This window comes from Staurois parvus, unplaced genomic scaffold, assembly GCF_062004578.1.
Source record: "Staurois parvus isolate SC_StPar_1 unplaced genomic scaffold, SC_StPar_1.0 ptg000606l, whole genome shotgun sequence".
Taxonomy (NCBI): domain Eukaryota; kingdom Metazoa; phylum Chordata; class Amphibia; order Anura; family Ranidae; genus Staurois; species Staurois parvus.
Genome location: NW_028318402.1, coordinates 325,394 through 351,159, shown reverse-complemented (window position 1 = coordinate 351,159; position 25,766 = coordinate 325,394). Strand labels below are relative to the sequence as shown.

The following is a 25,766-nucleotide window of genomic DNA, read 5'->3' as shown; positions in this document are numbered from 1 at the left end:
ATGTGGTAAGATACCGCACAGCTACTAAAAAACCGCATGTGTTATATTATTAAGTTATGCGGTATTTTAGTAGTGAAACATTCTTTAATGTTTTAGGTGTCAGCAGAGTTCCCTGCTGACAGCTGAATGTAAAAAGACATTTTTCTAAAAATGCGTGGGGTCCCCCTCCATCCATATCAAGCCCATAGGGTTTAGTATGGGTTTTGAGGGGAAACCCCACGCCAAAAAAAAGAGTGTGGGGGCCCCCCCAAAAGCCTTACCAGACCCTTATCCGAGCATGCACCTCAGCAGGTCAGGAAAGGGGGGACCATACCAGGCAACATGGCCTGAACATGGGGGGGTGCTTTGGGGCAGGGGGGCTCCCTCCCCCAAAGGCACCTTGTCCCCATGTTGATATGATGATGGGGATGAGGGCCTCTTCCCTACAACCATGGTCGGTGGTTGTAGGGGTCTGCGGGCGGGGGGCTTATTGGAATCTGGAAGCAGATTAACAAGGGTGTCCCTAGATCTCGCCCCCCCCCCCATGTGAATGAGTATTGGGTACATGGTACCGCTATTCATTCACAAAAAGAAAAAAGTGTAGTGTAAGTCTTTGACGAGTCCTTTCTTAAAAACGAAAAAAAAATCTCCCCTGAAGAAGATCTAACGTCAATCACAATGCCTGTTGCCACTGCTGACCCAAAAAAAAGGAAAAAAAAAAAATTCCCTGCTCACGATGCTGGCTCCCACCATCTGAAAGCTGCCCTGGGGTGACAGTTCTTGAATAGGGTAATGAAATCACAAAAGAGAAAAAGAACAAGAAAAAAAATTGCTCTGATCTCAACGCTGCCTCCCACCATCTGATAGCTGCACCGGGATGATAATTCATAAATACCATAATGATGTCACAAGAGGGTGGGGGTCACCCTGCCCCCTTGTGATATCATCATGCGTGGTGATTAGCCAAAGCATTGCACCTGACCTGTGGGCAGGTGCATTGGTTTGGCCAATCACAATGCACTGTCAAGACTTAGTGCATCGTGGGGTGTGGCAGGTGAACATCAAACACACGAACGGCCCATGTTCGAGTTGAACATAAGCCCGACCCTACCTGACCCTACCCACCTCACCCTTTTACTCAGAAGGACTTTAGTTCTGACTGCTCCTTGGCATTCTGGAAACAAGCCAAATATAATTGGGATAGTGATCTGTTCCTGGGCAGTTATAGTAGACTTTCTCTCTGGTCCCACTGTGAATCGCTTCAATCGATCTTTGTCTAGCCATTTAGAACCTGTCTAGAAAAAAATGTCCAGTACAACATTGTTGACTACTTTTGTCATCCTGTTTGGCATGATCTCCTCCAGTCACTTTCAGAAACTTCCTAGCTTCAAACCATTCCTCTGGACCAGCTTCCTAATAGTGATAACAGCAGACCACACGTGTGGTGTATGGTGGCACAGCCACTTATAGTCTTGACCAGGGATCTGTGAGACATTGGGGGAGATTTACTAAAACTGTTGCACTCAGAATCTGGTGCAGCTGTACAGGTTCCATCTTCAGCATGTTCTATTAGAGTGTTACTAAACCCAGGACCCTGCATTCACTATATCTGACCTCCCACAGTACACAGAACATGGAAATGCAATTATTTTAGTCAATACAAACTGCTAAATATCTTTTCTCTTCAGAAGTTAGAGCAGTCTTGTGACTTCTATCAGTGTCCAGCAGAGCACTGGTTACAGCTTGTAGGAATTTTCTTTCTGCTCTAGGAGGATGTAGAACCCCTGACCTCTATCTGGGCAGTGCTGATTGGCCCTGTGATGATAACATGCACTCTCCCAAGAAAAAAAAAAACACCTCTAGCAATACACACCAAACTGAGCATATACATGTGATGAAGGTTCAGTCTGTCTTATCAGGTGGACATTTCAACAAGAGGAGGGGCAGAGAAGACAGGGTCAAACAGCGGTTTTACACAATGCAGAGGATTAACCCCTTAGGTTCCACAGTGAGTATAACAAGCACGCTTTACTGCATATACAGACTGATTATACTGTTGTGGGTTTAGTAACACTTTAAGCTTTGACAATAAAACCTGGAAGTTGATTGGTTTCTATGCAGAGCTGCACCAGATTTTGCACCCTTCAGTTTTAGTAAATAACCCCAGTGTGACAACCCAGAAGCATAATAAGGAGAGTAATCCCAAATGTAATCCAAAGAGCTATTCATTCTGTGAAACTGTGTGTACAGTGGATATAAAAAGTCTACACACCCCTGTTAAAATGTCAGGTTTCTGTGATGTAACAAATATCAAAGATAAATCATTTCCGAACTTTTCGACCTTTAATGTGACCTATAAACTATACAACTCAGTTGAACAACAAACTGAAATTTTTTAGGTGGAGGGAAGTAAAAATAAAAAACTAAAATAATATGGTTGCATAAGTGTGCACACCCATAAACTAATACTTTGTTGAAGCACCTTTTGATTTTATTACAGCACTCAGTCTTTTTGGGTATGAGTCTATCAGCATGGCACATCTGGACTTGGCAATATTTGCCCACTCTTCCTTGCAAAAACACTGCAAATCTGTCGGATTGTGAGGACAGATTTGAGCACAGCCCTCTTCAGATCACCCCACAGATTTTTGATCAGATTCAGGTCTGGGCTCTGGCTGGGCCATTCCAAAACTTTCCTCTTCTTCTGGTGAAACCATTCCTTTGTTGATTTGGATGTATGCTTTGGGTTGTTGTCATGCTGAAAGATGAAGCTCCTCTTCATGTTCAGCTTTCTAGCAGAAGCCTGAAGGTTTTGTGCCAATATTGACTGGTATTTGGAACTGTTCATAATTCCCTCTACCTTGACTAAGGCCCCAGTTCCAGCTGAAGAAAAACCGCCCCAAAGCAGGATGCCAAACATATCTTTTGGAACTATGGCCAAAAAGTTCAACCTTGGTTTCATCAGACCATAAAACATTTTCCCGCATGCTTTTGGGAGACTTCAGATGTGTTTTTACAAACTTTAGCAGGGCTTGGATGTTTTTCTTCATAAGAAAAGGCTTCCATCTTGCCGCTCTACCCCATAGCCCAGACATATGGAAAATATGGGAGATTGTTGTCACATGTACCACACAGCCAGTACTTGCCAGGTATTCCTGCAGCTCCTTTAATGTTGCTTTAGGCCTCTTGGCAGCCTCCCAGACCAGTTTTCTTCTCATCTTTTCATCAATTGTGAAGGGATGTCCAGTCCTTGGTAATGTCACTGTTGCGCCACATTTTCTCCACTTGATGATGACTGTCTTCACTTTGTTCCATGATATATCTAATGCCTTGGAAATTCTTTTGTACCCATTTCCTTACTGATACCTTCTAACAATGAGATCCCTAAGATGCTTTGGAAGCTCTCTGCGGACCATGGCTTTTGCTGTAGGATGTGACTAAGAAAATGTCAAGAAAGGCCTACTTAAACAGCGGAACTTTATTTGGGTGTAATTAGAGGCACTGTAAATGATGGCAGGTTTACTGACTCCTATTTAACATGATTTTTAATGTGATTGCTTCATTCTGAACACAGCTACATCTCCAATTATAAGAGGATGTGCACAGTTATGCAACCACATTATTTTAGTTTTTAATGTTTACTCCCCCCTTAAAAGATTTCAGTTTGTTTTTTAATTGAGTTGTGCAGTTTATAGGTCACATTAAAGGTGGAAAATGAATTGATTTATCTTTGTCTCGTTTTTTTACATCACAGAAACCTGACATTTTAACATGGGTGTGTAGGCTTTTTATATCCACTGTACATTTGTTCTTTTCAAATGGGGCCAAACTGAAGGTTAGACTATTTTTTCTCCAGGACAAATGTTATTCATTCATACAGAAGAGTGAAGCAGAAACATGCTGCATTATGGCCACTAGCTAGAGCTAAGAATATAGTTGCATACTTAGTCTGGCTGAAAAAAAGTACATCCAGGTCAACCATTAAAAAAAAACAAAAAACTTTATATTCCTACACCCACAGTTGATCCAGAGGAAGGCAAAAAACCCAGCAAAGCACGATCCAATATGCTCCTGCAGGGAAAAAAATTCCTTCCTGATCCCCCGAGAGGCAATCGGATATTCCCTGGATCAACTTTACCTATAAATGTTAGTATCCAGTTATATTCTGTGTATCCAAGAAATATATATATATATATATATATATATATATATATATTTTTTTTTTTTTTTTTCTGTTTAAACCCAAGTTTAGTGTCACAAGGTTTATTGACCGAATTGTCAATTCATTTGCAGCAGTTTCAGACAGAATTCTTTTGTCAATATGAATTATGATAGCTTTCCATGTGTGGCCATTTTAAAGCTGAACTCCGTGTGGAGATAAGTGATACAAATGAATGCAACTTTGCATTCACTAATGATTCATTAAAGTGTATCTAAATCCAAAAACAAATCTAAAAAAAACAAATATAAAAAAATATATTTCAGTTTATTAGTCCTTAGATATGGTGACTTTATTAGTTTTCCTTTTTTTCAGACTTTTCACCTAGTGATCCTGCAAACAACACACCTCCTGTCCCTTCAAGCCTACACTTATGTCTCCATTACTTGGTGGACTGATGGGACTAGTAGCTACACAAGAAGGATACTAATGTTTGTGCTTTCTTTTTAGCTCACAGGACCGCACAAGGGTTTCCTCATTTCTGGCATGACCAATAGGTATGTTCTGTATTTGCAGAAAATATTTTTAGCTTGAAAATAAAGACTAATGCAGCCACCACATCTGGTGACTGCTAAGCTGCAGTATAATTGTTTTTAGGTTTAGATACACTTTAAATGGATCCTGTCATTAAATCTAAATTTCCCAAACAGTCATACCTGTAAAAGAGTACTTATATACACACCTTCACTGCTGGCTGCACTGTCAACATTGCTCCGCTCATGAGAAATCATGTGAAGTCAGAAGGCACACTGACACTTCTTAGAGTGTCGATCTTCTGATCCCCCACAGCTCCAATAGATTCTCACTCTGACCTTCATATCATTACATGATCCAGCACTGATGTGGAGGTAGGCAGGAGGAACTAGGTGCTAGTGCCAGGACGAGTTCATCTAGCAGACAGAAGGTGCCAAACTGCATACATCACTGAAGGGGGTGGGGGAAGTGGAGGGGATTTTGGGAATAGTGATTTTTAGATGGAAAGAAGGTGCTGTGACCTGGGGTTGGGGCTGAAAGGTACATGCCACAGAGGCACTGTAATAAAATACGGTGGGGGAGAGGTGGGTAGGAGAGAAGATCTGGTGGGGGTAAAAGCAGGGGCTGGTGCAAGGATTTTTGTTTACACAGGCCAAGGACTGGACTCCAGCAACTAAATAATTTAAGGCACAATGCAATTCAGCAGCATATACAGGGACTGACATCAGAGCAAGCAGCCCACTGCAGGACTGTCATGATACTGGCCAATTTTACACTGCTATATCCTCTATGGTATCTTAATTTTTGCAGTATAGCCACAACCTATGTTCTTTGTCCCTAGTTAATTTGGGCTTAGCCTTGTGCTTTAAAATTGTCCTTCTGCTGGTCTGTTTTACACTGCTGTGTCATCTGTGGACTTCTAACTTTTGTAGTAAACACCTGCCTGAACTGGTTTCCTCTAATGCATTTTGGCCTATTTTCCTTGATTGATACTGTCCTGATGCTGGCCAATTTTACACTGCTACAGTATCTCACTGAAATGAGTCCACCCCTCACATTTTTGTAAATATTTTATTATATCTTTTCATGTGACACTGAAGAAATTACACTTTGCTACAATGTGACGAAGTGAGTGTACAGCTTGTATCTATCTATCTATACGTTCAGTCGTATCCGACCCTTGGCGATTGCATGGACCGTCACTCGTAAGTGACCTTTTCCATGAATTCTCTTAGCAATTACTTTTACAGGGTAGGTTGTCAGGTCTTTCCCCAACCCCTACCATGCAGGAAATCCTGCATAGCCAGAGATGAAACTAGGAAAATTTAGACAGGAGCCAATTAACCTACCAGCATGTCTTTGGAGTGTGGGAGGAAAGCGGAGCACCCGGAGGAAACCCACGCAAGCACAGGGAGAACATGCAAACTCCATGCAGGAGGCACCATGGTCAGGAATCGAACCCATGACCAATTTACTACAAGGCAGACGTGCTAACCACTAAGCCACTGTGTCGCTCACAGCTTGTATAACAGTGTAAATTTGCTGTCCCCTCAAAATAACTCAACACACAGCCATTAATGTCTAAACTGCTGGCAGCAAACGTGAGCACACCTAAGTGAAAGTGTCCAAATTGGGCCCAAAGTGTCAATATTTTGTGTGGCCGCCAGTATTTTCCAGCACTGCCTTAATCCTCTTTGGCATGGAGTTCACCAGAGCTTCACAGGTTGCCACTGGAGTCCTCTCCCACTCCTCCATAATGATATCACGGAGCTGGTGGATGTTAGAGACCTTGCGCTCCTCCACCTTCCGTTTGAAGATGCCCCACAGATGCTCAATAGGGTTTAGGTCTGGAGACATGCTTGACCAGTCCATCACCTTTACCCTCAGCTTCTTTAGCAAGGCAGTGGTCATCTTGCAGGTTTGTTTGGAGTCCTTATGTTGGAATACTGCCCTGCGGCCCAGTCTCCGATAGGAGGGGATCATCCCCTCCTTCAGTATGTCACAGTACATGTTGGCATTCATGGTTCCCTCAATGATCTGTATCTCCCCAGTGCCGGCAGCACTCATGCAGCCCCAGACCATGACACTCCCACCACCATACTTGACTGTAGACAAGACACACTTGTCTTTGTACTCCTCACCTGGTTGCCGCCACACACGCTTGACACCATCTGAACCAAATCAGTTTATCTTGGTCTCATCAGACCACAGGACATGGTTCTAGTAATCCATATCCTTAGTCTGCTTGTCTTCAGCAAACTGTTTGCAGGCTTTCTTGTGCATCATCTTTAGAAGTGGCTTCCTTCTGGGACGACAGCCATGCAGACCAATTTAATGCAGTGTGTGGAGTATGGTCTGAGCACCGACAGGCTGACCCCCCCCCCCCCCCCCCCCCACCCCTTCAACCTCTGTAGCAATGCTGGCAGCACTCGTATGTCTATTTCCCAAAGACAACCTCTGGAAATGACGCCGAGCACGTGTACTCAACTTCTTTTGTCAACCATGGCGAGGTCTGTTCTGGGTGGAACCTGTCCTGTTAAACCGCTGTATGGTCTTGGCCACCGTGCTGCAGATCAGTTTCAGGGTCTTGGCAATCTTCTTATAGCCTAGGCCTTCTTTATGTAGGGCAACAATTCTTTTTTTCAGATCCTCAGAGAGTTCTTTGCTTCCAGTGACCAGTATGAGAGAGTGAGAGCGATAATACCAAATTTAACACACCTGCTCCCCATTCACACCTGAGACCTTGGAACACTAACAAGTCACATGACACCGGAAGGGAAAATGGCTAATCGGGCCCAATTTGGACCTTGTCACTAGGGGTGGACTCACTTTTGTTGCCAGCGGTTTAGACATTAATGGCTGTGTGTTGAGTTATTTTGAGGGGACGGCAAATTTACATGTTATACAAGCTGTACACTCACTACGTCACATTGTAGCAAAGTGTCATTTCTTCAGCGTTGTCACATGAAAAGATAGTATAAATATTTACAAAAATGAGAGGGGTGGACTCACTTCTGTGAGATACTGTATATCCCCTTCAGTGCCTTAATTCTTTTAGTAAAGCCCCAGTCTGTACTCTCTCTAGTCAATTTAGGTCTTTCCTTGCTATTTAAAGTTGGTCTGCTGCTGGACAATTTTATACTGCTGTCTCATCTAAGTCTTAAGTCTTGTAGAAAAACACCTGCCTGCATTGTTTTTTTTTTTTTTCTTTTACATTTTGGCCAAGTCATTAAATATATCCTGTTGCTGGTCAAATTTACACTGTTGTATCATTTGCAAGCTGTTCAAGTAGAAGAATAGTCAAAACCAAACTAAGCTTAAACCTGCTTCCACCCTCATTCTATATCTATTTTAACTACTCTGTAAAAGCTAGGATATCCATAATTACCTATTCTGGAGGCGCTCCAGACATCATGTGATCTCCCCAGTGGTCGACTTCAGTGAAGAGAAGAGAACACCAAAAGCGGCAACAGGGCCTGGGCGATGATGTCACTTATCAGCTTATTATAGGGGATCTGTTGTCATCTGTCGCTCCTCTACACTGAAGCCGGTGCTGGGAACTGATCACCTGCCCAGACTAGAGAAACGTCCGAATAGGCAAGACTTAGAATGGGGGTGGGAGCAGATAAAAGCTTAGTTAGGTTTTGATTGTACATCTACTTTAATTCTTATTGAGAGTGTGACAGAAATTGTTCAGTGACAGGACAGTTTTGCATCAGTGAGAATAGGGTCAGCTACAGGAAACTACTGTACAATTTCTTTCCACTGGTTAGGCCCCATGCACACTAGAATTTTTTTAAGCTCCTAAAAGCTGTTATCCGCATTTTTTTCTGCTCCTAGAAGCTAAATAGTGTTTTCCTATGTGTCCATGCACACTATTTTGAGCTAGCTGCATTTTTCAATCTTCAGTGTTGTTTTTGTAGAGAATGTGGAAGCGTTTTTCCCTGGCAGAAAAAAATGCTAAATGCTCTTAAATGCTTCTAAACACCACTAAATGCTACTGAAACGCTACTAACAGTTTTTTTTATAGCTTTTTTTTTTGCCTACATGTACTTTTAAAAAGCTAAAAGGACACTAATACTCCTGAATGATTATCCAGAAGATAAATAACTCCTGCGCCACTATGTGTGTATGCCTATCAATCAGCCAGCACTTAAAGTACCACAACCACGGCACAGAAAACAATAAAATAAAAATAAAAATAGTGCAGTGCTAAAAAATCACATAGGTAGTAATAGAATACAAAGTAAAACAAGAAAGTAATCATACACATATATTCACATATAACCCCCAAATGACAGGTGGCCTTAATAGAACATAAATAGGTGCTGAGTGATGAATATGTACAAACAGATAAGGGCTCATGCAGTAAGGTGACTAGAAAAAGTAATATAAATAATATAAATAGTGTCCATGCATAGAGGCAAATCTTCATGCAGATGTGAGCGGCAAGTGCCAATCTTCAATAACTGGGGTGCCCCCTCACCTTCCTAGATGTCACCACATCTAGGGCTTGGAGTTATACCCATTCCGCCGTACCACCTACGATTGGACGCTTCACCTATAGAAAGAGGGAGTCCCACCATCATTGCTGAGGGACTCCACCCTATATCTGGAGGAATTATAATTGCATACAGAGGCTCATTGGGCAGGAAGGTGAGGGGGCACCCCAGTTATTGAGGATTGGCACTTGCCGCTCACATCTGCATGAAGATTTGCCTCTATGCATGGACATTATTTATATTACTTTTTCTAGTCACCTTACTGCATGAGCCCTTATCTGTTTGTACATATTCATCACTCAGCACCTATTTATGTTCTATTAAGGCCACCTGTCATTTGGGAGTTATATGTGAATATATGTGTATGATTACTTTCTTGTTTTACTTTGTATTCTAATACTCCTCAATACTTCTATGCACTTCTAAATGCTACTAAACCGTTACTAAAATGCTACTACAAAACACTAATGTGAGTCAATTGCCATTTGATGAAAAAACATATGATGCTTCTAAAGTTACCTGATAAAAAGTTTTTATTTCAAACTGACATAAATCAGATAAGTACTGCTGCTGTACAAATGTCAAGCTAATTCTGAAAGAGAGTGCTAGAGTACACTATTGCCGAGAAAAAGTGAAAATCATAATGTTCCATAACACTGTGCACAGCCCAAAGCCTGTTATTTTAACCCCTTTGCGCCGGCCGCACGCAAATGTGCGGCCTCCCGGCGTCTGGGCCTAGACGCCGAGCGGCCGCACATTTGCGTCCATGGAATTAAATACATATGTGCTGAGAGCGCGCGCCCTGCGCGCTCCCAGCACACATGTGTAGTACTCACAGAAAGGTCCCGCTCCGCTCTTTCGAACGGGACCTTTCCCGATCATGTGACCGCCGTGATGCGTCATCACGACGGTCACATGATTCCTAAACCACGCCCCCACCGCCCCGCCTCCCGGCGTCAGAATCTCTTAAAGGGCCGGGAGGTGGCGGCGTCAAGGGGTTAAAGAATTTGTGCATTTTCAAAGTTGCCCTTGAAGCTACATGAAAAGTCTCCCTCTTTGCTGTACAGTATTTTCTTTTACATTTTTTTTTGCATTGGTCTATGTCTCCTATGCCAGTGCCCAAGCACCTTTTTAGAGCAGTTTGCCTATTAGCTCTAAAAAGGCTCAGAGTTGCTGATTACAGTGATTATCACTGTAATAAGCAATCACAGTGTAAAAAAAAATCCTGATTACCTTACCAGAACAGAAGGGCCATCTCATTAGCATCATGGGCCCCTGTGCAAGTAATGCACAGGGGCCCCTGCGAGCCTGCCCAAATTTACGCACCTATGCACCTCTTAAGAGTGAAAGATTAAATAGTTGATAGTGTAGCACCCTCCTAGGAAAGCTATGGGGAGCTAGTTAATTATTTTTTCAGTAGCAGGCTGAATAGCAGTTAGAAATAGTCAGGGGGGGGTCAAATTTGGGTCATGGCCGAGAGGCACTGCAGATCAGCTCTAATACCTCCAACCTGATCTAGAGACTTGGAGAAGTCTCTAGAACTTATTGGGGGGGGTGAGGAGTGGCTGATCTGTATGCTTAAGGAATCTCAACCAATCCCCAAGCAAGAGGCTTGGCAAGGGGTTGGGACAGCCTTTAAGTATAGCTGAGCCTGCTCAGTAGCGGGGAGAGTTCAGGTGGAAGATGTGAAAGCAGGAGCTGGAGTGTGAAGCCTGGGAGGGGGCCCAGGGAAGTGGCCTGCCTGCAAGAAGTATCAGGAAAGGGGGAAAGCTGAACCTCACTGGCCCCATGAATAAAGACCATCTGTAGAGCTAAGAAAGCCCAGCAGAAGGCCTGAAGGCAGCGACCAACCTGCAGCTTGCAGAAGAGGAACAGTGCGTAATTCTACATCCCCTGGACTGGAGTAGGGTAGAGGGCATTTGTAGGAAGCCTAACTAGGATTTGAGTGAGACATGAAGTGACAGGATTGGAAGAGCAAAAGACAGCACAGTTCACTGTGCACTTGCCTCGATTTTAGCCACAGAGTCACGACTGGGAGCCGGCTGGAGACAGAACCGCCACAAACATTTCTGATTGATTACTGACAAAGCCACTCGGAGTCCATGGAAGCAAAGGACTGATGGTGACAGCCCTGCTGGCGGGCAGAACAGAAGATGCTGCCGCACTCCTGCTGCTCAGCCTCACTCCAGTACCAAGACCTGCTGATAGTGCTTTTATCTGGCCGGCTGGCGGGTGGAACAGTTGATGTTGCCACCCACCAAACTTCCGGTGCAGTGCCCTGCTCAGCCCGACTCTGGAGCTCAGCCCTGATGAGGGCCCATGTGCACCCGATTACTGCCACACCAGTCATATGGTGATATTGTACTGTTCTGGTGACAGCATTTTAAAAAAAAGTGAAAAAAATTACATACTGTCACCAGTTAGTGTGCTTGATTACCACCACGCCAGTGATATTGTCCCGAATTACCGCCATACCATTATAGTTTCCCTGATCAATACTACACCAGTTACATCATCCCTGGTCACCACCAAACCAGTCATATGGTCTCTAATCACTGCCACGCCACTTATAGTGTCCCTGATTATGACCCAGTCATTTGTTCCTCCTTTCTTTAGCCTCCTGTACTTCCTAACCCGTGGACATGCTATTCCTGGAGGCAGCCATGTATCAGTAGGCTAAGCTTGCTTGGCTTACAGGAATGGAGACTCCTATAGGCGACAATACACTAAGCTATATTCTCTAATACTCATATATAGGCGACCATTACAGTACATTGGTTTTATTACAATTGGGTGATATGTGTGATATACAAGATAAAATGTATGTTACTTAATCAGTCCAAAAATTGTAAAAGTCTCACGCATGTGGTATTCCCATACTCAAGAGTAGTGGAATGTGTTTCGGGTTGTAATTTTAAGTATGCCCTGTAACGGAACTGACCCAGACTGAACTTGGGTACCTCTGTTAGAATACCGCTTCCCTGTCCGAACACCAACAACAGACACCACAGCAAACCATACCAGACTAGATGACACCAGTCTGTCTGAACATGGAACTCTTTTGTTTGAAACTCAAACTGACTTTTTATACACTCGGGACAATCCCTCCTCCCTGCATAATGACCCAGGGCGGGGAAATCTACACTTCGCAACAAGAGACACACAGATATACAATTGTCAGACCAGCAGACAGTCCCATCAGGAGGGAGGGCTGCTGGAGATACCCCCCACTAAGCTAATACACATAAACACATACATTCCATAATAGTTTGCTCCCAAGCAAGACACACAATAGAACAATGGGATGCAACCACATGGTATTAAACAATCAACAACCCCCACTTATACATGTCTACACAATATTAGAACAGATCACCCTGTATCCCTAACAGACACAGGGTGACTTACACATAATAGGGATATGGGGAGCTGAGACAGGGGTCTCCCCACCTCTCCAAAGTGAGCTGGGTTCCATGGGTCCCCCTCCCAAAGTGACTCCTGTCACATACCCGTGCTTTGTGTGAGAAATATCTTGTTAAATTGACAACTTTGTGTACAAAAATTAATTTTCATTCTTCATTTTCTAAAAACTTGTGGAAAAAGAAATGAAGTCTTCAAAAGACTCACCTTGGGGTGTAATTATTAGTGTGCCTCTGCTGTGTGCGAGAAATAACTTTTTAAAATTACAACGTTGTTCTCTCACCATGCCTCTTACTAAATACCTTGGACTGTCTACTTTCCAAAAAGGGGTAATTTGGGGGGTAGTTTTACTGTCCTGACATGTTAGGGCCTCAAGACATTTTCAAATATACAGTATATAAACTATATTACTAAAGGTATTTGAATATTCCTCCAAATCATTGGATTCAGGTGTTCCAATCACCTCCATGACCACAAGTGTATAAAATCAAGAATCTAGGCATGCAGACTGCTTCTGCAAACATTCAGGAGCTCAGTGACTTCAAGCATTGTACTGTGATAGGTTGCCCCCTGTGCAATAAGTCCATCCGTGACATTTCCTGGCTGCTAAATATTTCACAGTCAACAGTTATTGGTATTATAACAAAGTGGAAGCAACTGGGAACAACAGCAACTCAGCCACCAAGTGGTAGGCCACGTAAAATGACAGAGCGGGGTGAGCGCATGCTGAAGCGCACAGTGCGCAGAAGTCACCAATTGCCTGCAGAGTCAATAGCTAAAGACCTCCAAACTTCGTGTGGCCTTCAGATTTAGCACAACGGTGTGTAGAGAGCTTCATGGAATGGGTTTCCATGGCTGAGCAGCTGCATCCAAGCCTTACATTACCAAGTGCAATGCAAAGCGTCGGGTGCAGTGGTGTAAAGCACGCCGCAACTGAACTCTAGAGCAGTGGAGACGTGTTCTCTGGAGTTACCAATCACGCTTCTCTGTCTGGCAATTTGATGGACATGTCTGGGTTTGAAAGTTGCCAGAAGAACGATACTTGTTTGACTGCATTGTGCAAATTGTAAAGTTTGGTAGAGGGGGGATTATGGTGTGGGGTTGTTTTTTAAGGGTTGGGCTTGGCCCCCTAGTTCCAGTGAAGGGAACTCTTAAGGCGTCAGCATACCAAGACATTTTCATGCTCCCAACTTCGTGGGAAGAGTTTGAGGATGGCCCCTTCCTGTTCCAACATGACTGCACACCAGTGCACAAAGCAAGGACCATAAAGACATTGATGAGCGAGTTTGGGGTGCAGGAACTTGACTGGCCTGCACAGAGTCCTGACCTCAACCCGATAGAATATTTTAGGGAGGAATTGGAGCGGGGACTGCGAGCCAGGCCTTCTCATCTGACAACAGTGCCTGACCTCATAAATGCGCTTCTGGAAGAATGGTCAAACCTTCCCATAGACACCCTCCTAAACCTTGTGGATGGCCTTCCCAGAAGAGTTGAAGCTGTTATAGCTGCGAAGGGCGGGGCCAACTCAATATTGAACCCTACGGACTAAGACTGGGATGCCAGTAAAGTTCATGTGTGTGTAAAGGCAGGTGTCCTAATACTTTTGGGAATATAGCAGGGGTCTCCAAACTTTCTAAACAAAGGGCCAATTTACTATCCTTCAGATTTTAGAGGGGCTGGACTGTGGTCAATGGGAGTAGAAAATGTCCTGGTGTCGGTAACATTGCCCCATCATTGGTTTCTGTGAGAGGAATAGTGCCCCATCATTGGTGTTAGTGGGAGGAATAGTGCCCCATCATTGGTATCAGTGGGAGGAATAGGGCCCCATCATTGGTGTCAGTAGGAGGAATAGTGCCCCATCATTGGTATCAGTGGGAGGAATAGGGCCCCATCATTGGTGTCAGTGGGAGGAATAGTGCCCCATCATTGGTATCAGTGGGAGGAATAGTGCCCCATCATTGGTATCAGTGGGAGGAATAGGGCCCCATCACTGGTGTCAGTGGGAAGAAAATTGCCCCATCATTGGTGTCAGTGGGAGGAAAAGTGCCCCGTCATTGGTGTCAGTGGGAGAAATAGTGCCCCATCATTGGTATCGGTGGGAGGAATAGTGCCCCATCATTGGTATTGGTAGGAGGAATAGTGCCCCATCATTGGTGTCAGTGGGAGGAATAGTACTCCATCATTGGTATAAGTGGGAGGAATAATGCCCTATCATTGGTGCCAGCATGAGGAATAGTGCCCCATCTCTGGTGTCCGTGGGAGGAATACTGCCCCATCATTGTTGTCAGTGGGAGGAATAGTGCCCCATCATTGGTATCGGTGGGAGGAATAGTGCCCCATCATTGGTATTGGTGGGAGGAATAGTGCCCCATCATTGGTGTCAGTGGGAGGAATAGTACTCCATCATTGGTATAAGTGGGAGGAATAATGCCCTATCATTGGTGTCAGCACGAGGAATAGTGCCCCATCTCTGGTGTCAGTGGAAGGAATAGTGCCCCATCATTGTTGTCAGTGGGAGGAATAGTGCCCCATCATTGGTGTCAGTGGGAGGAATAGTACCCCATAATTTGTGTCAATGGGAGGAATAATACCCCATCATTGGTGTCAGTGGGAGGAGTAGTGCCCCATCATTGGTATCAGTGCGAGGAATAGTGCCCCATAATTGGTGTCAGTGGGAGGAATAGTGCCCCATCACTGGTGTCAGTGGGAGGAATAGTGCCCCATCATTGGTATCAGTGGGAGGAATAGTGCCCCATCATTGATGTCAGTGGGAGGAATAGTACCCCATTATTTGTGTCAATGGGAGGAATCATTGGTGTCAGTGGGAGGAATAGTGCCCCATCATTGGTATCAGTGGGAGGAATAGTACCGCATCATTGGTATCAGTGGGAGGAATAGTGCCCCATTATTGTTGTCAGTGGGAGGAATAGTGCCCCGTCATTGGTGTCAGTGGGAGGAATAGTACCCCATAATTTGTGTCAATGGGAGGAATAATACCCCATCATTGGTATCAGTGGAAGGAGTAGTGCCCCATCATTGGTATCAGTGGGAGGAATAGTGCCCCATAATTGGTGTCAGTAGGAGGAATAGTAGAAATTCTGAAGGACCCTCTGCACACTGGTATATACCCTTTCAAGCAGACTATGCAATAAATAGGGATATTTGGTTCACACATATTGCAATACATGCTTAAGCTGGCCAACTGCGTCAAAGTAATCCCTCTATGGCCAGTCCTACTCTGCCCTGCCTACGCAAATGCTACTGTGGACACAATGCTAGCAGAGGGGAAAAGACACAATGGGGAGAGCTACAAGGTTCAGGTCTGGCTACTGACCCAACAGTATACCAGTGTGCAGAGGGTCCTTCAGAATTTCTAGTGTTAATATGTGGTTACACCCCTTTAGCACCTGATGGATAAATGCATGCACTAGCTGTTGGGATTTGAGCACAGGGATCTCTTGTTAGTAGGAGGAATAGTGCCCCATCACTGGTGTCAGTGGGAGGAATAGTGCCCCATCACTGGTGTCAGTGGGAGGAATAGTGCCCCATCATTGGTATCAGTGGGAGGAATAGTGCCCCATCATTGATATCAGTGGGAGGAATAGTACCCCATTATTTGTGTCAATGGGAGGAATCATTGGTGTCAGTGGGAGGAATAGTGCCCCATCATTGGTATCAGTGGGAGGAATAGTACCGCATCATTGGTGTCAGTGGGAGAAATAGTGCCCCATCATTGGTGTCGGTGGGAGGAATCATTGGTGTCATTGGGAGGAATAGTACCCTATCATTGGTATAAGTGGGAGGAATAGTGCCCTATCATTGGTGTCAGTGGGATGAATGGTGCCCCATCATTGGTATCAGTGGGAGGAATAGTGCCCCATCATTGGTATCAGTGGGAGGAATAGTACCCCATCATTGGTGTCAGTGGGAGAAATAGTAACCTATCATTGGTATAAGTGGGAGGAATAGTGCCCCATCATTGGTGTCAGTAGGAGGAATAGTGCCCTATCATTGGTGTCAGCGGGATGAATAGTGCCCCATCATTGGTATCAGTGGGAGGAATAGTACCCCATCATTGGTGTCAGTGGGAGAAATAGTACCCCATCATTGGTGTCAGTGGGAGAAATAGTACCCCATCATTGGTGTCAGTGGGAGGAGTAGTGCCCCATCATTGGTATCAGTGGGAGGAATAGTGCCCCATCATTGGTATCAGTGGGAGGAATAGTACCCCATTGTTGGTGTCAGTGGGAGGAATAGTACCCCATTGTTGGTGTCAGTGGGTGGATTAGTAGGAATAGTGCCCCAATGCTGGTGTTAGTGGCAGGAAATATGCCCCACTGTTAATGTCTGTGGGAGGTTAAGTGCCCCAAGGGCCAGATAGAGCCAGGCAAAGGGTCACATCCGGCCCCGGGGCCACCGTTTGGAGACCACTGCAATATAGTGTACCACAGTTTGTATACTCTATGCCTTTCATACAGACTAAATAATATACACTGATTTGGGTTATTTTTGCCAAAGAAATCAGCAGAATACATTTTGGCCTAAATTTATGAAGAAAGATGATTTATTTGCAAAATAACAGAAATTAAGAAACTCTTTTTTCAAACTGTTCTTTATTTTTTGTTTATATAGAAAAAAAATTAAAATTCCAGGAGGTGATTAAATACCACAAAAAGAAAGCTCTATCTGTCTAAAAAATGCTAAAAATTTAGTTTGGGTACAATGTTGCATGCTTGAGTAATTGTCATTCAAAATATGAGAGTGTTGAAATTAAATTGGCTTGGACTGGAAGGGGGTGAAGGTGTCCAATATGTAATTGGTTAAAGTGTTGGTTTCACCATGTACTTCACATGAAGATTTCTGACGAACAGACCAGTATTCTGCATGGGCAGGGGAAAAGGTAAGCACTGGCAGACTTCATTTACAGCTGTTTGTGGTGGCTAATATTTTTGATGCAATATTTTTTTTTGTCAACACATACAGAAAATACAAAAGACCAGAAAGAGCGCAAGTAACAGCAACAGAGGTTAGACAGCCGAGTTCACACATGAATAAGCAAAAACAAACTTGGGTTACGGAGTGACCAAATGCTGATTGCAATGGTATGTGACTATGCTGAATATTTTACAATTTATACCAATCCAACCATATTTTCCAGGACATGGTAGGTTTTGATTGACTAGAGTGAGCACTTCAAAGGGGTTTAGAGTCAGTAGGTTATTCCAGTTTCTAAGTATAATAGAGCATGCCGTTAATAAGGTGTAATCCTAGACTCCCATCTGTCCTTTCAGTCCCAAAACCAATCACTGTCCAAATCTTGTAGACTTCACCTCCACAACACCTCCAAGATACGCCCGTTCCTAACCTTGGAAACCACTAAGCAACCTATTCACTCCCTGGTTATATCTCACCTTGACTATTGTAACTCCCTCCTCATTGGCCTACCTCATCGCAGGCTATCCCCTCTTCAGTCTATCATGAATGCTGCTGCCAGACTCATCCACCTTATAAACCGTTCTGTATCTGCCACCCCTCTCTGCCAATCCCTCCACTGGCCTCCACTCTGTGTCCTCCACCCCTCTCTGCCAATCCCTCCACTGGCTTCCCATTGCCCAACGGATAAAATTCAAAACATTAACAATAACGTATAAAGCCACTTATAACTCTGCCCCAAATTACATCACCGATCTTGTCTCTAAATATCACCCAAACCGTACTCTCTGCTCCTCGCAAGACCTCCTACTTTCTAGCTCCCTTGTCTCCTCCTCCCATGTTCATCTCCAGGACTTCTCCAGAGCTTCCCCATCCTCTGGAACTCTCTACCCCAGTTTATCAGACTATTGCCTACTCTGCTCACTTTTAAGCGATCTCTGAAAACCTCTCTCTTCAGGGAAGCCTATCCTGCCCTCAGCTAATAATAGAATCCTCTACTCTTCCAACCAGTCCACCCCCCACAGTTACTACCTTTTGTACCACTAGCCCCTCCTTCATAGATTGTAAGCTCCAAGGAGCAGGACCCTCCTATCCCTCTTGTATTGAACTGTATTGTTGCTGACCTGTTATATTGTAAAGCGCTGAGCAAACTGTTGGCGCTATATAAATCCTGGATAATATAATAATAATATTAAAAGTGGAATGCACGCGGATAGCTATCAATACCTGTGTTGAGAAAAGCTAAATCTGGGTGCAGGGTGTTAAGATCCCTGTAATAGTAGAGATTATTGGAAAAATTTGCCTCCCAAAGCTGGTGAGACTAGGGCACTCCCAGGGGATGTGGTGGCTAATATTTAATGACAGGGTGGCTTAAGATATATTTTTGTAAACATTACTTAGTGTAACTATCTGATTTGACATATCAGCCTTTTGCAATCTCCTGTACAGCAACATTAAGACTGGGAGTGGGAGTGGCAAGACTGGGAGCCAATCAGGTATGCAACATGCAAATGTTGACAAAGAACATTCTGATAGGAGAAAGACTGCCTACGCAGTGGGGGACCGCTACTGTATTCCTTAACTGGAAAAGATAAAACACTGTCATCCACCTTGCTGTGCTGTGTGACACAGCTGTTAAAATCTCACAACTGGATGGACAAATACAAATAATTTGTCAGGTAGTATAGCTCCCTTATATGTATTTTATCTGTGCATTTCATGGATTGCTTAGAGTGCAGGTTTCAATCTCTTAGCGCTGAATTACATCATTGGTATATTTCCTTATTAGAGCAAGGACAATTATGCACTAAAGGTGGGGACTCTTACCTGGGATAACCATCCATGTTTAGCCTTTCCAACCCTGGGGCATCCAACCACAAGATATTTCTGAGTTGGTTTGTTCAGCAGACCTGTGGGGAAAATTGTAAATATCTTCAGTAAAGAAGTGAATTAGCCTGCACTCCTCTGCTGGGTGTAGTGTTGAGGATTCTCAGAGATCACCTTGTTACTACTAACAACAATATAACTGGAAGGCTGAAACAAAAATGTATCAGAACTATATGTACTTACACTGAGAAAGAAACCTTAGATGAAGGTAAGAGATTTTGATTTTACGTCCACAATATAATCACCAGAGATGCAGTAACATATTCCATATGGAACCCACCTCTCTACTAGAATTGCCCCTTTTGCACAGAAATGTATTATTTATTTCAGGTACTTATATAGCGCCATCAATTTACGCAGCGCTTTACATATATATATTGTACAGTCACATCACTCCCTAACCCTCAGGTGGTGAAATGTTCCTGTTACACTGATAATGGTTTGGTAATGGTGGTAATTTATATGTACAGTATATAAACACTAATAAAATGACTGTATTTACTGAAGTGAAAAAAATGAATGTCCATTACTCATAGACCCAGTTTTAATCTGCCAAATACTACATTTGTCCTCGTAGAGATTGATTTAAAGTTTCCTTAGTGACAGGGACTTGCAGGAGCCCCTCCTTACTCATCTAATTAGCAGAAACTGGGGTTTGAGTTAAAAAGAATTAACAAAGCTATTCACCCAGTGACCACTAGATAAAGCTAAGTATTATAATAAAAAAATCTTATGATACTTGGCTCTATCAAGGGACCAAATGCAGCAAAAACAAACACCCGGGGTACAATGAATGAAGTGTAGCTCAATTCCCTAAATTATGAGGACTTTCAATTGCTAAAATTGCCCGTGGGACTACACTTAAAACAACCACAAATCAAAATATATTTTTCTCTAAAGAAAAATGTATTTTTATTATAGAAAATATATTTAAAAACACAATAAAAAGCCAAAAGGCATGTTAATATATGAAAATTAGGTTAAAAACTGATACAGTTGTGTTCAAAATAATAGCAGTGTGTTGAAAAATGTGAATAAAGCTCAAAATCCTTCTAATAGCTTTTATTTCCATACACACAAATGCATTGGGAACACTACATATTCTACAGGTGAAACTCGAAAAATTAGAATATCGTGCAAAAGTTAATTTATTTCAGTAATGCAACTTAAAAGGTGAAACTAATATATGAGATAGACTCATTACATGCAAAGCAAGATAGTTCAAGCCGTGATTTGTCATAATTGTGATGATTATGGCGTACAGCTCATGAAAATCCCCAATCTCAGAAAATGAGAATATTACATGCAATCAATAAAACAAGTATTGTACATAGAACAATATCGGACCTCTGAAAAGTATAAGCATGCATATGTACTCAGTACTTGGTTTGGGCCCCTTTTGCAGCAATTACTGCCTCAATGCGGCGTGGCATGGAAGCTATCAGCCTGTGGCACTGCTGAGGTGTTATGGAAGACCAGGATGCTTCAATAGCGGCCTCCAGCTCTTCTGCATTGTTTGGTCTCATGTCTCTCATCTTTCTCTTGGCAATGCCCCATAGATTCTCTATGGGGTTCAGGTCAGACGAGTTTGCTGGCCAATCAAGCAAAGTAATCCCACGGTCATTGAACCAGGTTTTGGTACTTTTGGCAGTGTGGGCAGGTGCCAAGTCCTGCTGGAAAATGAAGTCAGCATCCCCATAAAGCTCGTCTGTGGAAGGAAGCATGAAGTGCTCCAAAGTCTCCTGGTAGACGGCTGCGTTGACCCTGGACTTAATGAAGCACAGTGGACCAACACCAGCAGATGACATGGCTCCCCAAATCAACACAGACTGTGGAAACTTCACAATGGACTTCAAGCATCTTGCAGTGTGTGCCTCTCCATTCTTCCTCCATACTCGGGGTCCTTGGTTTCCAAATGAGATGCAAAAGTTGCTCTCATCAGAAAAGAGGACTTTAGACCACTGAGCAGCAGACCAGGTCTGTTTTTCTTTAGCCCAGGTAAGACGCTTCTGACATTGTTGTTCAGGAGCGGCTTGACAAGAGGAATACGACTTTTGAAGCCCATGTCCAGGATCTGTCTGTGGTGGTTCGTGATGCACTGACTCCAGCCTCAGTCCACTCCTTGTGAAAGTCCCCAACACTTTTGAATGGCCTTTTCCTGACAATCTTCTCCAGGCTGCGGTCATCCCTGCTGCTTGTGCACCTTTTTCTTCCACACTTTTCCCTTCCACATAACTTTCTATTAATGTGCTTTGATACAGCACTTTGGGATCATCCAACTTCTTTTGCAATTACCTTTTGAGGCTTTCCCTCCTTATGGAGGGTGTCAGTGATGGTTTTCTGCACAACTGTCAGGTCAGCAGTCTTTCCCATGATTGTGATTCCTACTGAACCAGACTGATAGACCATTTAAAGCAGTGGTTCTTAACCTGGGTTCGATCGAACCCCAGGGGTTCGGTGAGTCAGTCTCGCGGGTTCAGCGGAGGTGAAGACCCACACCCGACTCATATGATTCGTGCAGTAAATATTCATTATTATGTTTTTGTTTTTGTGTGAAAATCATGTTTTAATGGTTTTGTTCTTTGTTCTTAACGGTTTTGTTCATTTTGTGCACCTATGTATAAATATATACCTAAATATATACCTATGTTTTGAATTTTAAAAATCATATTTTATTTTTCCAATTAAGAAGGGTTCGGTGAATGCGCATATGAAACTGGTGGGGTTCAGTACCTCCAACAAGGTTAAGAACCACTGATTTAAAGGCTCAGGAGCCCTTTGCAGGTGTTATGGCTTAATTAGCTGATTAGAGTGGGACACTTTGAGCCGAGAATATTGCACCTTTTCACAATATTCTAATTTTCTGAGATTGTGGATTTGGGGTTTTCATGAGCTGTAAGCCATAATCATCACAATGATGACAAATCACGGCTTGAACTATCTTGCTTTGCATGTAATGAGTCTATCTCATATATTAGTTTCACCTTTTAAGTTGCATTACTGAAATAAATGAACTTTTGCACCATATTCTAATTTTTTGAGTTTCACCTGTATTCCAAATCAAATCATGAAGAAAAATATATCAAATTTGTGCTGTTCCTCTAAAAAATGGAAGAAAAGTGAATATTAGACTGTTCAAAAAAATAGCAGTGTTTGTATTCTTCTTTACAAACTCAAACATTCACTATATAAACTAAAAAATGTGAAGATTTTTCTTTCCTTTGAATCACTTAATGAATATTTAGTTGTATAAGCACTGTTTCTGAGAACTGCTGTACATCTGTGTTGCATGGAGTCACCCAACTTCTGGCCCCTGTGAACAGGTATTCCAGCCCAGGATGATTGGACGACATTCCACAGTTCTTCTCTATTTCTTGGTTTTGCCTCAGAAACTGCATTTTTGATGTCACCCCAACCAAGATGTTGCACGTTTACTGGTGTGTTTGGGGTCGTTGTCTTGTTGGAACACCCATTTCAAGGGCATTTCCTCTTCAGCATAAGGCAGCATGACCTCTTCAAGTATTCTGATGTATTCAAACTGATCCATGATCCCTGGTATGCGATAAATAGGCCCAACACCATAGTATGAGAAACATCCCCATATCATGATGCTTGCACCACCATGCTTCACTGTCTTCACAGTGTACTGTGGCTTGAATTCAGTGTTTGGGGGTCGTCTGACAAACTGTCTCCGGCCACTAGACCCAAAAAGAACTATCTTACTTTCATCAATCCACAAAATGTTGCGCCATTTCTCTTTAGGCCAGTCAATGTGCTCTTTGGCAAATTGTAACCTCTTCAGCACACGTCTTTTTTTCAACAGTGGGACTTTGTGGGGGCTTCTTGCAGATAGCTTGGCTTCACATAGGTGTCTTCTAATTGTAACAGTCCTCACAGGGAACTTTACACCTTCTTTGATCTTCCTGGAGCTGATTGTTGGCCGAGTCCTTGCCATTTTGGCTATTCTTCTATCCATTCGAATGGTAGTTTTTTGCTTTCTTCCACGTCTTTCAGGTTTTGGTTGCCATTTTAAAGCATTTGCGATCATTTTAGCTGAGCAGCCTATAATTTTCTGCACTTCTTCTTTATATGTTTCCCCCTCTCCAATCAACTTTTTAATCAAGGTATGCTGTTCTTCTGAACAATGTCTGGAACGACCTATTTTCCTCAGAATTTCAGAGAGAAATGCACTGTAACCAGCATGTACAACATTTGCTGCCTTCCTTCCTTAACCACATGCCACCCAGCCACTGTATAAATGCGGCGGCAGGGCGGCACGGCTGGGCAAAAGCACGTTTTAAAACGTGTTTTGAAAACAGGTAGGGGACGCGCGCGCGAGGCGCTCCGCCGCCCTACCTTTCCCACCGATCACAGCCGCGGATGTCAGTCGCCGGGTCACAGCCGGTCTTTACCGGCTATGTCCCGGCAATCGGCGGCAATCGCTGACAGAGAGCACAGCTGCAGTAGCTGTGCTTTCTGTCAGTTCACTGACAGCTCCAGGACACGCTGATCGGGACAGAAGAGTTTCTCTCTCCCAATCAGCAGTGTTCCCTGCAGTACACACCCCCGCCCCCTAGTAAAACACTCCCCCTCACACAGTTAACCCTTTCCCTGAATAATAAACTTAACCCCTTCCTCCCCATTGACATTAGTACAGTGTCAGTGTTTGTTTTTTTTGCACTGATCACTGTATTGGTGTCACTGGGGATGTCAGTGACCCCAAGTCAGTACCCCCCAATGTCAGAATGTCTGCCGCAGTCCCGCAGTCCCACCATAAGTCGCTGATCGCCACCATAAGTCACTGATCGCTGCCATAAGTCGCTGATTGCCACCATAAGTCGCTGATCGTACCATAAGTCGCTGATCGCTGCCATTATTAGTATAAAAAAAACCCTAAAAATCCCATATCTTTCCTGCCATTTGTAAACGCTATAACTTTCACGTAAACCAATTAATTTACACGTATTGGGTTTTTTTTTTAGCAAAGATGTCGCAGAATGCATTTTGGCAGAAATTTATGACTAAATTTGATTTTTAAATTTTTTTTTACTGGACATGTTCTTTAACAAAAAGTCCAAAATATTGTTTTTTTTCCTCAAAATTGTCAGCCTTTTTTTTATAGCACAAAAAATAAAAACCGCACAGGCGATCAAATACCACTGAAAAAAGCTCAATTTGTGGGAAAAAAAAGGATGTAAATTTCATTTATGTACCGTATTGCATAACCGTGCAATTGTCCGTTAAACTAGCGCAGCGCTGTATAGCAAACAAATGGCGTAAATTGCAGTATCTATACCATAGTTTGTAGACGCTATAACTGTCACACAAAGCAATCAATATACACTTATTGGGATTTTTTTTACCAAAAACATGTAGCAGAATACATTTTGGTGTGGAGTGGTTTCACCAAAAACAAAACCCTCAAAAACAAAATTTACCAAGTACAGTCTGTGTACATCAAAATTACATATCCTTTTCTGGCAAATAACATCGGGATACAATGGGAGAGGTGACACAGGACATGCTCATTCTGGGAGCTTTAGAAAGGGCAGGGAGCCACCACACAGAGGCCACACCAAGAGAAAGGTGGACCAGATTGAGTAAGATCAAATAATTCGCTGTAAACATACAAATAGGGTCTAAGAGTGACTACTGTTTTTCTTTCTATAGATAAGACCTGGAAGAAGATCACACCTATACCATGACGGGGATTGTTTTCGTGTGGAAATGACCAATCAAAGACTAATATAATGCTTATGCTGTTGTCACATGACTCTTGCATCATTTTGCATATATAAGCTCACTTTCTCATTATAATAAACTAGAAGTATTCATAGACTGAACTTGTGTGTCAGCGTGAGTCTCTTCCAGTGTGCGCACATGCCAAAGCTAGCTAGCAAAGATTAATTAGGACAGGAGCAGATAATCAACGGACATTTTTAGTCCTCCTCTAAATCACACCAATCACTACAGTATTTAATAGGAAATCTTTATGTTCTTGTTTGCACTAGCGTAGCTCTCTGAAAAGCGATCCACATCCAGATTGCTCTTCAGAGAGCCTTCTACAGGAAGTGAGGAAGCATTGTTTTGTCTCCTTACCACCTATTTTAACCACTTTGGCCTCTTTCATACAGCTTTTTAGCTGCATCCACCAGATTCCAGTTACAAGATTCAGTGCTGTTAGCAATTCATGCTTCTAGGATGACAGGTGCATGTGAATGTGGCAGCCACTCAGCCTGTACAAACCATGCTGGTACCTGTGGTTAGGGGCGGGGGTCCAAGTCTGGATGCAGTAAGCACACAACACTAACTACAAGTATATGTTTGGTGTGAACAGCAACAGCTGACCTCAC

General features: G+C 43.2%; 1 long non-coding RNA gene across 1 annotated transcript in view; it reads left to right on the top strand.

Annotated features, from left to right (window-relative positions):
* The window catches only part of LOC149449726 (uncharacterized), a 53,734-nt gene extending 28,478 nt beyond the window's left edge, over positions 1-25,256 (top strand). The window contains exons 2-3 of the long non-coding RNA XR_016315373.1: positions 17,578-17,696; positions 25,084-25,256. This is a non-coding gene — a long non-coding RNA (uncharacterized LOC149449726). The remainder of the gene's footprint in view (positions 1-17,577; positions 17,697-25,083) is intronic.
* The last annotated feature ends 510 nt before the right edge of the window (positions 25,257-25,766 follow it).